Source organism: Ixodes scapularis, unplaced genomic scaffold (genome assembly GCF_016920785.2).
Source record: "Ixodes scapularis isolate PalLabHiFi unplaced genomic scaffold, ASM1692078v2 PGA_scaffold2__306_contigs__length_199485367, whole genome shotgun sequence".
Taxonomy (NCBI): domain Eukaryota; kingdom Metazoa; phylum Arthropoda; class Arachnida; order Ixodida; family Ixodidae; genus Ixodes; species Ixodes scapularis.
Genome location: NW_024609857.1, coordinates 123,890,136 through 123,903,368, shown reverse-complemented (window position 1 = coordinate 123,903,368; position 13,233 = coordinate 123,890,136). Strand labels below are relative to the sequence as shown.

Genomic DNA, 13,233 nt, shown 5'->3' with positions numbered 1-13,233 from the left:
TGCGTTAGCCGTCTAAAGATAGGAGGTAAGCTTATTTTGTTTTAATTTTGTATACGTGGTAGTCATCCAGCATATGTAGCAAGAGTTAGTGCGTACACCCAAAAGCTCGCAACTGGAAAACCCGTGAACTCGTACGGTGCCGTACTTGGCGACCGCCGCCGTGCGTGCGCTATGCCATACTCGTCGCTTGTATGCCCAAAAACTAGCTACTGGAAAACGAGTGAACTCGTTTGGCACCGTACTCGGCGGCTGTCGCCGTGTGTGTGGTCTTCCGTACTCGTCGCTAGGCCTAAATTGTCATCAGGGCCCCGTGGATGGAGCGGCGTTTCTTTACCCATACAGACATGGTCTATGGTCGTCTATGGAAAATTATATGGCAGGCTATCACCCCTTATGGCCCTCTATGGTCGGTTATAGAAATCCATAAAGACAGCTACAGCCAGCTTTAGAAAAATCTATGGCTCTGCGTCTAAAGACTGGGAACCAATAAATTTTCTTTACCCGCCTATAGAAAATTCTTTGGCCACAAGCCTAAAGACTTGGAACCAATAAATTGTCTTTAACCGTCTATAGAAAATTTTATGGCCCTAAGTCTAAGGACTGGGAACCAATACAATTTCTTTGACGCCTATAGAAAATTATATGGCCCCGTGCATAAAGACAGCGAACCAAAAATTTTCTTTTCCCCTCTACAGAAAAATTCTTCGCCCCGAGTTTAAAGACTGGAATCCAATAATTGTCGTTATCCGTCTATAGAAAAATTTATGGCCCCGAGTCAAGAGCACTAAGAGCAAATAAATTTTCTTTCCACGCCTACAGAAAATCACTACCGGCGCTTACTTTTTTTTTAGTAAAAACACTCCACGTTAGAAAATTAAATCAATACTAAATTTCTGTCAGGCCGGTGACAAACCATGACCCAAGATATGTTCTCTGTTGTTGCAACGAGTCATGAAAACCAGTATTATTGTTTTTCTGAAAATCAATTAAAATACTTGTGCAACAATTAAAATTAATTATTACCCCCCAAAAATGTAAATAACTTACAATGGCGCCGAATACTGCAATCAAGCAATATATTGATTGCAATCTTCAGTACCAGTATACTGCATGTCATCACTGCATTGTCCACGTGATTCATCAAACTTATTAAAAAGATCATTAATAAATTTTAGTTAATCAGCCTAATGATCTTCATTTGCTTTTTTTTTCAGGGTTTTAAATTAAGAGATGGAGGCTATTCCAAGAGTCAATTCAAATAATGTATTAAGTACGAGTAATATTTGCTCCGCCTCTCCATGTTTTTGCGACAAATGATGGGTCACCGACAAAGTCGGATTCAAAAATTAGACTGCCATATATACAGCTACAACGAACGCAGCGTTTGTAAATCTGCGCTGCTGCTTTGTGTGGGGAAGTGTTCTCTTTGTGTTAGGTGTGTTGAAAGGTGTACATACACCTTGTAGCGTTCACAAATCCGTGCAACTTGAAGTAATTTTTTTTTAAATTTTTTTTAGGGTTTGCTGGCTAAAGAGAGCCGTAGGGAAAGCCATAGAGTAGTCTTTAGCCAACCCTTAGAAAAAACTAGAGCGCTATGGCCGGACAGCAATAGGGCCATAGAGAAAGCTAAAAAAACCACAAAGCCGACCATAAAAAATGCTAAAGACAGCCATTAAAAATGCTTTAGCTAATTGGGTCAAATAGCTAAAGCCGACCATACAAAGGATTTTCTATAGCCGACCATAGGACATTTTTTGTATGGGTAAGCGGCGCTGCTAGTGACGTGGAGAACTGGAGGCCCTCTCGCTTTCGCGCTGCGGGTCAGTCCCCGACACGAATGCGCTGGGCGGTACACGTCTGTTTTTTTTTTTTCTTTTTTTTTTTTTTTTTTTGGGCGCGTAAAAGCCCAAGTCCGAAGTCCACTGGTCGAACAGCATTCACCCACACCTTCTCGAATTTCCGGTCCGTTGGAAACTTGTGAAAAAGCACCTCCGTGTTGCGCAGCGGGTTGTTTGAGCAGCCCACAGCGCTACAAGTTGCACTCGGCATCTTTCGAGGAACAGCTGGGCAGTCTTGGGCGCACCGAGTTGCTCGCTGAAACAAGTCTTAAAGTCCTCACAAGCAAATAAATAAAAGGCTAAACCGATGCTAAACGGGCTACAGATAAAAGCAACGGCTAAACACGCCAATCACAAGCCAAAGTAGCGGTGGTAGCGGCTCAAAGAAGCGCACTCCGCGCAATGCCAGGACAGGAAGAAAAAAAAAGAACGATACTGACGTCACGGCCCAATGTTGCTTTAGCGATCGGCAACCCGCTGGCCGCCCGCTAAGAAGCAGCGGCTCGCGGCGGGTCGCATTTTTATTATCGGCATTAGTTGAGAATGCGGCGTCCCACGGACGTAATATTTTAGCTGGGGTCGTATTTTGTGTCACTACAGTGATACCAGTAATTTATTTCATTTGGAGTTTTGGCCGGAGTTGCCCTTTGATGCAGAGTTGAAATTATGGGTTACTCAAAATTGTTTTTGTTGCTCGCGTGCCCTTGCAGTCGTCGAACAAACCGTGTCGGCCAGTTCTTAATGCAAAACCAGTAGAGCGCTGCCATTTTCATTCGATGTGCGCGAGAGAAATAGAAAACTGACATTCAGGACATTCAGTGCTGTCGGGGAGTTGACTGGAGATGTTGGCTACACTAAACACACCGTAACTAACACTTTTACGCCAGACCCTTTAGGGCCTTGTCTAGCTGCGCGGCGTGCATTTAATTGTTGAGCAGGCCGCCGGTTAGCATAGGGAACATAATTTTTCATAGTCCATGTTAAGGGCGAGAAAAGTTAGGGCACTCAAGAGGTACGCTGTGTCAGGCCTTCAAACAAATTGGAGGAATATACATTGGTGGATTTTTAAAAGGAATGCGTTAGCATGACCCTTGGAAATGCCACACACGTCCCCCTTTGGGAAACGCTAACGCTGACCACTTCGAGTTTTTCTTTTGTCTTTTATTGTTGCTTACTCTTTTTGGCCTTGTAACGAAGTCAGTGTTAGCGCTTCCCAAGAGGGGTCGTTTGCAGTGTTGCCAGATGGCCCCACAAAAACCGACAAATCGCTGGGGAGTATAGCCCAAATATAGCCAAAGCCGTAAAAAACATGTAGCCAAAATAGCCAAAACTAAAAACAATTATTTTAAAGCTTTTTATTGGCAATTTCACACACATACAAAACACGTTACATTCTTTTTTTCCAACCTCAGATGCGCCACATTTTGTGTACATTATGTCCGTTGTGAATTTTTCAAAAATAGGTTTCGGAAAAATAAAAATCCGTGCAGCACTGACCCTTCCTTTGTAGGTTTTCAGAAATACAGAACACAATTGCGAAGTCCGGGAGATATGATCATACAGTAACCTGCGGACTTCTCATTCTTAGGAACTTGGGTGCCTAAGGATTCTCAAATATGGGCACCAAAGCAGCGCTTGGAGAGTTCAGTCTATGTTCGGGTAGAAGACGCGCTACCGGTCCTGTGGTTATAGTGCAATTTGTTTGGTTTGCTCCACTTCGCTGTGGGCGGACCGCTTGAACTCTGCAAGGATTGCTTCTCTGCGCATTGTGAGAACCCCGAAGTTCGTTGAAGATTGAAATCAATTTTTCCTTTCTCTCTCTCCTCTGGAGTGGACAAAAGAGGAACAATTTTCTTTGAAGCCGATAAGGAGTTCGAAAATAACTAGTCGAAATTCAGAGTTCGACGTCGAACCTGAGGTTTCGACAAAAGTTCGCAGTATCCTTAGAAATAGCCCAAAATAGCCACATAGCCAACAACAAAATTTCGAAGCCAACTAGAAAAAAATGTAGCCCAATTTGGCTATATATAGCCCAATCTGGCAACACTGGTCGCTTGTGGCGTTTCCCAAGCGTCATGGTAACGAATTTCCTGAGAATTCACCAATGGACCTTCCTGTAATTTTTTCACCCCTTTTCTGTGCACTGCCTGTCAGAGTATGTCGACGCCCCTGGATAAAGTCATCCATATCACTCGTGGAAAGAACCACTGAATACCACTCGTGGAAGAAACCACATCCATATCACTTATGGAGGGAACCGCATCCATCGTTTTATCTACAAACACACAAATCACAGCTCACGCACCGCTACTACGAGAACCGAAAGCGAAGAACAACCGGCGTCGGAATAGCGGGAACTGGTGCACAGTGGCGCCACAAGGGCGGGCAGGGGGGGGGGGGGGTAGGCACAATTTTTAGTGCAGCGCTCAGGGGGGTGCAGCTGAGTAGTGAAATGGGGAAGGGGCGGGGGGGGGGGGGGGGGGGGGGGGGGGGAGTCGCGCGTCGCGGAGGGCCATAAGAAAGGGGGTTGGAGAGGTTGCCGCAAGCTACCTCCACGCGTGCCGCTGACCCTCGCTAGTGACGTCACTGCACCCGCATTCCACCGCACCGCGGCGCAACACCTCCTAAATAACAAAGCCGTAGTGTTGGATGAGATGTGCTGTGTTCCAAATCTTACCTAAATGAATCCGAGTTACTCCAGAGGGTCGTGTCACGTGACAACAAAGATTGAAAAACACTAGATGCGGGTAGGTTTTAGAAAGCCAGGGTACAAAACCCTTACCCTGGAGTAAGATCGAGTAAATTTTGCAACACGGTCATGGTGTCATCAGGGAAGATCAAGGCTGGGCTCAGACTGGACACGATGATTACGTCAACGTTCGGCTCAAAGTTCAAACTTGACTCAAAGCCGAGCTCTGACGCACCACTCGTTTCCAATCTGTGTCCAACGTAGGCCTTCTCTGATGACGCCATCTCATGCAGCACTAAGGTTTTTTTTATCTAGGAGGTGTTACGCGTAGCCACGTACTCTCCGGTTCCGCACCACCTGTGTGCTTGACTTAGAAAAAAAACCAAAGAGCTTGTTTTGACGAAAACCCGGCGGTGTCTGTTAGTTTCTCAGCTACGGGGAGCAATCGAGAAGGAGTGGGAGAGGTTGACGCGTGCTGACGTCGGCGCTTCGGACCAATGGGAGTGCCACACGCGTCATTCTCTTCCCCCTCTTCTCCCTCTATCCCTGTAGCTGACAAACGAAAGGCACCGCCGGGTTTTTGATAAAAAACAGACGTTCTAATGCCAACAAATTTAAACAAAAAAAAAAGTGGCTAAATATACGTCGAAGATTTTCGATTTTGGACATCAGGTACTATTTACAAGAAACAAACACAATTTCTCGTGTATCCACAAGAAACCAACTGAAGAAAATAAAAGCCAATAGCAAAATCATCTCATGAGGTAGAATGGGGATCCCGAAGTAAGGCTTGGTGGTAGTGTAAGCATCAGTTCGTCGAGACCTTTTGGTCGCGCTCGGCGGCAACCTTGTGGGACCAAACTTGAAAAGCTGCTGTGTTGGCAACGAAAGGGTTGGTGCCCCCTTCCCCCCCCCCCCCCCCCCCCCCCCCCCCCCTAAGAATTAACTGATCTGTCATGGAATCTTATGTTGTTCCGTGTGGCAATCTCTCCCAGAGTTACATATTTCATCTCAAATCGCAAATCGTGTAGACAAAAAGAATCGAATTTTTAATTTCGCTAAAAAAAAAAATGTTATGGCGTCGTCTCGTGTAGCCACAAACCGCAAGTTCGTGGGACTTTTTGTTCTCGACTTACGATTTTTAAAAGAGGCCGCGGCGGAAAGCAGTGTTTTTCACATCCGTCGTGGGTCGGGTGTTTCGCTCGATCTCCCACCGTGGATTTTCAGACCACATAATATTAACTTTTTTCAAGCACTCTGTGAGTACATTTAAAAACGCATTATTACCATGAAATAATTCAAGGCGTTTTGCTTTTTTCTGTAAAAATATCAAAAACGCCCCCTCGGTTAGTTATTGACGAACTTTGATAATTAAAAACTGGCGATCTACTTGGGTTACATCAATATTTTTTATGTCTATGGAGAGCCCAAAATAGGCTCTTTATATATATTATGAAGTGGCTCGGCTGTATATATATACTTTGCGGGACGTTTACGTTAATGTTATGCGAAAACAAAGGAGTACCAATTTTGAAATCGATTTTCTAAAAAAAGAAAACATTTTTTTATTTTTTTTAAATGTCGATATGACTGTTGTTTACACAAAAAGGAAGTCAAGAAAGTGTGTATTTTGTTTGTATGTTCTATATTTAAGCATCAATATAGTACAAAAACGTGTTTTTACGGCTCGAAATGGACTTGCGAATTGCGCGTCTTCACGAACTTGGAAATATTTTTGCCTTTTTTTTTAACGTTCCCACATAAAAATGAAATACCCTGGTATATTTATTTATTATTTATATTTTCTTATAGGCGGCAAACTACAATGGAGGAATTCAAAAGAATAAGCAACACTTCTTAACAGACCAGCAGACGTCGTAAATTTTTAATGTGTAGAAATCGGCAGACGTCGTGTTGATTCGGGGCCTTCATTGGCCAATATAAACGTCCCGCCCTTTCGGAACCAGCAGATAACCACGACCTTTCGCGCTCGTTGTGTTAGAGAGGACGGCCCGTGATAGTAAAGTGAGCAGCGCACCCTGTGTCACGAGGAGCGAAATGGTACGAATGTGTCGTTGACGCGGCGAACAGTGACGGCCACCGACGAGGAGTCAGTCAGTCAGAGTATTGCAGAAGGGAAAGCAAAAGAACTGTTGTTGCCTTGAAGGATGAGGACACCACGGCCTTACAATATCGACGGTCAACAACAGTTCTGTTTGCCGAAACAACTCCGCGTGCGCGCTAAAACTGGGTGCGCGGGACAAAAATATCGCACACGCACACACGAAGATGGGCCGGTCTCGTTAGGGATGTGGGGAAATTTTGAAACCAGCCATCCGTGCACGCGTGAAACGATACCGCGTATTTGACCAAGCTTCGAGCGCCCTATCCTTGAAACGGCCGTGCTCTACCTCTCTCCGCGGAGATCCGATAACACCGAAAGGTTATCTTTTTTTTGGAAACAACAAAGCCCGGAAGTCTAACATTAAAAACGAACGGGTTGGTAAATATACTTGTGTTCATTCTGTGCGGAGACTAGTTGGATCGAAGTCAGCCTCCTTGTCAACTATATACCGTTTGTAAAGAGTGGCCTTCTCCCGAGATGAAAAGTTAGCACCGGCTGAAGTGTCCGTTTGAAAAAGGAAAGAATAAAGCGAAAGTTTGAGTAACTGCAGTAACTGCCTCGAAAGCTCCTCTCCCGATATGAAGCTCGAGGCATGTTACGTCTCGGGTACCTTGTCGCGCCCCATCGCTGCTCGAATCTATTCTTCACTTCGTTCCGCACAACCACTGTTCCGCACAGCCGTCGTGGATGTGCGTAATAGAGTGAAGAACAGATTCAAGCATCATCTGGACGCCGTCATCCTGCCAGCCTTCAGTGTCGTGGGACTCTACTCGGCGTCGGTCAGTTAAGACTTTTTTTTATTTCGTGTGTGTTTCTTCGCCCCGCTGAACTTTGTTTCTCGAATGCGGTTTTGCTGAACGTTTTTTTTTTTTTTTTTTCGTTTTGTTTAATGTTTTCCTATTAACTGCTTGTTAGCATTGTTTAGTTGTTGGGTTTATTTCGTCATGGTGTACCGGCCTGACGGTGCTGTAGAGCGCGTGTTCGCACGCATTTGGTTGTGTCCCGTTTAGGGAATGCCCGGAGGAGTTGGTTTTTGTTCTTGCCATGTGCGGCTGAGTTTTTCCGTCTTTATTACATTTTTTTTTTTTTTTACCTTTACGTGTCGGCGACTTCAATGTCTGACTCTCCACAAGGCGTGGACCTATCGCCTTGCCACTGCTCGAACCTAAATCTTTCTTTTTTTTTTTTTAACGCAATTTTCGTTAAGATCGGAGTTGGGGAATTTTATTCTTATTTATTTATTTTTATTCCCTACCCCTCTCCGAGACACTCTCTCCGTGTGTATCGGACCGTTTATGTGTCATCACTTTTGTGTATTACGGAAGTGAAAGGATATTCCCTGGTGATCTGTGCGTTGTGCGGTGAACGAACCCTAACGTTTGGTTTCGGAAAGAATTGTTTTTAATATTCGCGACTCCAACTAACTATAGGGGGCGCCACTAATTTTCCAAAATGGCGGTTATAGTGAGGTTCGGAGATGCGTGCCGCTGTTGAGCCTGTCTAGTGTGCTGGCTTTACTGAGCGACACAAATTATATCTGGTAATACGAGCAAGCTAAGGTGTTATGAGCGCAGCTTACCTCTTTACCTTGAAAAAAAGAAAAAAAAGAAACGGTGTTTAGCATAACATTTACGCATGGATGCGCGTTTTAATTCTGGAGTAAAACGGAAACTAACCTCTATTTTGGATTTAATTTCTCGACATAGTTTTTATTTTTGGATTCTTTCGCAACTCAAGATGTGTTTCACATTGTAATTATTTAGTTAGATAAGTTGTTCGCGGAAACTTTATGTTTGACATAAATGATCGATCCCGGCTGATATTTGTAGTTGTAGTTGCTGAAAGAATCCGTGCTGATATTTGTGCGTTCTCAGTGCCTTTTCTCGCTCAGATAACTGTCATGAGAAATAATGAACTGCGGGCCTTTTATAGAGTTTTAGGTATTTAGATGATTAATTGGTTTACCATTATTCCCAGCACAAGAATAAGAGAATAATTAAAATTTTTACAATATGTCCACAAAGCGTATAAATTATAAACGCTGTTCTCATTCCAACATCCCAAAGACGGAATACGAGTCAGAAAGCTGAAGTGTCTGCGTGTGAGTGTGTGTGTGTGTGTGTTTTAAGCAGCGAAAGAAGGATAGGACTTTATGTTGCATCCAGTGTTTGACTGTTTTTTTTCTTGATAACGATGTCAGAGTTTTTCATATGCTAAAAAGAAAACAAAGTTATACCTTTCTGGAAAGACTATTGTAGTTAAATGGCGTATTTTCGTGATCTTGGCTATAATGAGGGGCATACATTGCCGCGATTTGTATTAATAACATTAAAATTAAGATGTTTCAATACTAAATTTTTCAAGCTCCAATATGATTTGCTGCTTATGATCTAATTTCAAACACGCGAACAAATATGACAATCAAAAGTGTGCCAAAATTATCATCCCTGGTGCCAATGTAGCATTTTTTTATTTCCAAGTAATAAAATACGAATAGGCTAAAATCAATGAAAACATTGTAGCGAATGTGAGAAATTCCTGTAAAATTACATTGATTGTGGGTAAAGTATATTGTGCTATCAAAGTCGCTACTTTTGCAATCGGCAAAACGGCTAAAGTCAAACTTCAAAACAACCTTTCTAAACAAAATGCCTAAAATAAAAAAAAAAAAATAAAAGTGTTTTTTAATTATTAATTTTTTCATAACATTTGGTTACTTTAATTTTAGTCTCCGTCGTTTTGCAATCTCAACCTTTCCAGTTCGAAGGAACGCCTACCTGCTTGTACGTCTGCTCACTGCAGCACATTTCGTTGGCGTTGGAAGCCGGTGAATCGGTTTCCAGTTGTAGTATTGCGTATACGAGCGAACGCAAGCGCTGTGTGTTTGCGTTAGCTTTGCATATTCCACACTGCGCGTGCGCAAAGCCCGAAATTGCGGTCTGATTGACGCATGGCGGTTAGGTGTACGCACAACGTGGGGCATGCAACTCTAACGCAAACGAACAGCGCTTTCGTTTGCTTCTATACACAATACTAAAACTGTCCTATAAAGTACAATCCTATACCGGCCTCAGCACTACGTTGGGACAGTTAAGAGTGTTGTTTGCATTCGGAAATGATATTTCCCGAGCCATGATCGCGAGCAGTTCCGCCGCGCCCGCTGAGCAGGAGAATCGGGGGACCCTCACTAGAGCCCTTCCCGTTTCCGCCGCTGGAGGGCGCGAGCCGAGCTGGAGACGCGAATATCAATGATGTGGTGACTTTCTACATCTTAGTAATATGACAGCTAATAGCTAGTCATGCTAGTTTACAGTGAACGGTTTATAAATCGAAGCAATACAACGTCTGTGCCTCTTGGATATTGAAGGTCTACTAGGCCTGCTGATTTGGTTAGATATGTTTCTCGTGGTTTTTCGCTCTTATCAAAACATAAATAGCCATTCAATACCACAAAATACGTTTATGATTGATTAAAAAACGCAAAAAGAAATGCAAGAAAGCTTTTTCACAATTAATAGAAACGCACGGGTCGCTATGTCTGACTTAGGTCTTGCAAATTGAAGACGCGTTTTTCCGATATTGAGGCCTAAATATAGAACGTACAAACAAAATAACACTTCCTCGACTTAATTTTCGAGTATACAACTGTTGTATCTACATTTTAAGAAAAAAATGAAAACATAAAAAAAAATGTTTTTTTTTTTTTTTTTTTGAAAATCGATTTTAAAATTGGTACTTTTTGGTTTTCGCATAACATTAACGTAAACGTCCCGCAAAGGATATGTTATACAGCCCGAGTCATTTTATAATATATAAAAAGAGCGTGTTTTCTGCTCTCCGTAGACTTAAAAAAATATTGATGTAACCCAAGTGGATCGCCAGTATTTAATTGTCGAAGTTCGTCAACAACTAACCGAGGGGGCGTTTTTGACATTTCTACAGAAAAAAAGCAAAACGCCTAAAATTATTTCATTATATTAGAGCGCTTTAAATGTGTTTACAGAGTGCTTGAAAAAAGTTAATGTAATGTGGATTGAAAATCCACGGCGGGAGATCGAGCGAAACATACGACCCACGACGGATGTGAAAAACACTGCTTTCCGCCGCGGCCTCTTTTAAAATTTGTAAGTCGAGAACAAAAAATCCCACGAACTTGCGGTCTGTGGCTACTGCGTTTTTAGATATGACGCCATAACATATATTTTTTACAGCGAAATTAAAAATTTGACCCTTTTCGCCTGCACAATTTGACATGAAAAACCCGTATATATATATATATATTTCTTAACAGATTTGTTTTAAAAAAGCCGTGAAAGTTACACTTATACCGCTTGTGGAGGTGAGTTATACGGCCAGGGGGACATATTATAGCGGGCTAATCGTAACGATCAATCGACTAATTAATTAAAATTTGGTAATTAACTTTTTAATGATTAAAATAGACATATGGTTTCAATTAGAAACCTGCTGAGCGTCATCGAAAACCACTAAATCAGTCATTTTCAGAAAGACTTTTAGCACGTGAGAAGCGTAGTCGTGAACTAAAGCTACGACTCGTGGAGTAGGTACAAAGCTAGCGGTTGCGATAAGGCGCCCGCGCGATTTTTCTGTCTCTTATCTAGCCCCAGCCTTGTACCTGTTCCATGAGTGGTAACTTTAGTACAATACTGCGCTTCTCAGGCTCCAAAAGTCTTTCTGAAAATTACTGATTTAGTGGTTTTCGATGATGCTGAGCAAGTTTTTATTTGGAACCATATGTCTATTTTTTTAATTAAAAAGTTAATTAACGAATTTTAATTAATTAGACGACTGATCGTTACGATTAGCCTCCTATACTATATCCCCCTGGACGTATAACTCACCTCCACAAGCGGTATAAGTGTAACTTTCACGGCTTTTTTTTTTTTAACAAATCTGTTAAGCTTAAAAAAACACCCTATATATATATATATATATATATATATATATATATATATATATATATATATATATATATATATATATATATATATATTCCTGTTTGAAATAGTATTTTACGGTTTTTGCTATAGAGGATAAATTAAGCCAGTGACTGGAAGTTTACCCTATATCTCTTATTGGTAAACCACGGCCTTTCAATGGTGCATTGCTCATCCAGAGTGAGACGTGCAGGGGTGAAAATCGAGCTTAGGATTCCTGTATTCTGAAGCATGAGCTTTCACTTTACGTGCTCCAATCTGCGTGGCGTTAATTGAGGAGTCACGAAACGCTTTTGCTACTTTTGTTAAATGCAACTTAGAATCGCTCCCTAACGTTAATAACTCAATAAGTTTGCCTTAGTTTTTCTTTCCAGGCAATGGCAGTCGCAAAAAAAATTCGAGGAATACGAGCATCGTTCATCCCCATTAACCATAGTTTTGTTTAACCCGAGACTGGGGTATTTCGGAAAAGGGACGAGAAGAAAAGAGGCCACAAGGATGCGACGTCTCAAACACAGCTAAGGATTTTATTCCATCGTACGCACTTTTATACACACCACGTCCACACACCACCAACCAAGTCGACCAATGACAACATAACACCCGGAATACACTAAGCCAAACATAGGCCCAAAACAAAAGAAAAATCTTTCAGCCAGACAAAAGGACAAGATAAGCCTCCGACTACACAAAGTCAACAAAGAACTGTTAAAAGTTTTTTTTTCAAACCCGCAAACACACGGACCCAAAGGGAAAGAGGGCATACAAGACCTAATTACACAAAGCCAAGCAACAAACCATTAAACTAGCCGGTACTTAGTCACCGTAAAGCAAAAAAAAAAAAAAACGGCAATCGGTCATTCTAACCCGCACTACACATTGAAGGAAAGCGGAAGAGGGTAACCATGAACCAAAATACACAAAGGGGAGAATGCAAAAGTTCCAACCTCAACTACTCACTTGAAAGAAGTAACAAGGAATACCAGAACAAACAATATGTCCTGCACCTGTACTGCATCTTTGTAGGCAGCGCACAAAGTGCTGGATAGCTAAAAAAAAAACAAAAAAACAAAAACGGGGGGTTTACATTTTGAGGAATTTTCTTGAGCTTTCTCCTAGATGCATTGATGGCTGGCTAATACAATTTCCCATCGACTTAATTCGGACTGTTTCCTTCACTACCTCTTTTTACCTCATTTTCCTCTCGATGTATTACTCCGTTTCCGACCAAAACACCTTACAATTGTTGCACTCAGACACGTGCTTGGGGATCTCCGAGTTCGGTGCCCCGTTTTTTACATTTCTTTTATGCTCGGTCAGTCTGTCATTCACGCACCGCGAAGTTTGCCCCACATATCTAAAACCACATGCTAAGGGTATCTCATAGACTACACCTCCTTTGCAAGCCACTGACCTGTCCTGATGTTGCCTTCTGCATTCCTTTGGAGGTGCAAAGAACGGAGTCATCCTGTTTAATTTGTAATCAGATGAAAACACTACGTCAACTCCAAATCTGTGAGCACTCGCTTTAAGGTTATGCGAAACACTGTGGTAGTACGGGACTACGGCAACCTTTTTACTTCTTTCTCTCGTTGTTCCATTTCTCTCGCCGAAACTTGGGGA

General features: G+C 42.3%; 1 protein-coding gene across 1 annotated transcript in view; it reads left to right on the top strand.

Annotated features, from left to right (window-relative positions):
• LOC115316844 (protein 5NUC) overlaps positions 1-13,233 on the top strand; it is a 113,844-nt gene that overhangs the window by 49,639 nt on the left and 50,972 nt on the right. The window lies entirely within an intron of this gene.